The sequence below is a fragment of the Salvelinus alpinus genome, chromosome 21 (assembly GCF_045679555.1).
Source record: "Salvelinus alpinus chromosome 21, SLU_Salpinus.1, whole genome shotgun sequence".
NCBI lineage: Eukaryota > Metazoa > Chordata > Actinopteri > Salmoniformes > Salmonidae > Salvelinus > Salvelinus alpinus.
Window position 1 is genome coordinate 18,629,067 of NC_092106.1, and position 971 is coordinate 18,630,037.

Genomic DNA, 971 nt, shown 5'->3' on the forward strand with positions numbered 1-971 from the left:
GAAGTTCAGATCTGGGTCTGGAATGGAAACCGTGTACAATATGGACTGAACAAACAATCCAACAGGGGACCTACTGTAGCTGGGTATGACAGACTACGTACCAGTACTGTGGTCCAATCCTGGCTCGGAGACAGATGATGTCCCGCCCACTTAACAGGATCAAAACAAACCACTCCAAAGGCTTCTGGGAAGGAAGAGCTCTGTCCGTGGTTACAGTTCATCTAAACCTGTCATCAAATACATGAAATATTCCTATGTGTATTTCAATGTTTATTACCATTACTGACGTCCTCCAAGAGTGCTATGAACATGCACAATAGCAAACACACATTCCCCTCATGAAAAGATACTATACTATAATATGGTATAAATACTGCAGTATTACTAGATTTATATACTATAGCATTCACTGTAGTGTTTTTGTGGATTTGACCGTAGTATAGTGTAGTGTTTTTCTTTCTCCTTGAAGAAACCTACTGGACAAATACTAAAAGAGCAAATTTTCCATAACCTATACGCTCTCTTTTTTCTAAGAGTGTAGGTAAGTAGGTAGGTAGGACTGCAGTCTGAACAGATAGTTTAGAGCTTTTGCTTTTTTCTATAACATCTAGGGAAGACAATACATGGTCTATACTACACTCATGGGTGGCATAAATTGAGATATGGAGGAAAGAAATGGGTGGGGTATATGCAAATGAAATACTGCAGTATTAATATAATTAAAACTGTTGTGTTTTTGTAGACATTACTGTATTATTTACTACAGTGTTATTTTGTGGATAATACTGTAGTACTTACTATAGTATTCTACAGTATACTACAACATTTTATAGTAAGTACTAAACATGATCAAGGGATACTACAGTGTGTAGTATAGTATTCTACAGTATACTACAAAATTATATAGTAAGTACTACACATGATCGAGGGATACTACACTGTGGAGTATACCCTTCATGACCAAAAGTATG

At 36.5% G+C, this 971-nt stretch overlaps 1 pseudogene; it reads right to left on the minus strand.

Annotated features, from left to right (window-relative positions):
- Window positions 1-445: 445 nt before the first annotated feature.
- LOC139548672 (U7 small nuclear RNA) lies at window positions 446-505 on the minus strand (annotated as a pseudogene).
- Window positions 506-971: the final 466 nt, after the last annotated feature.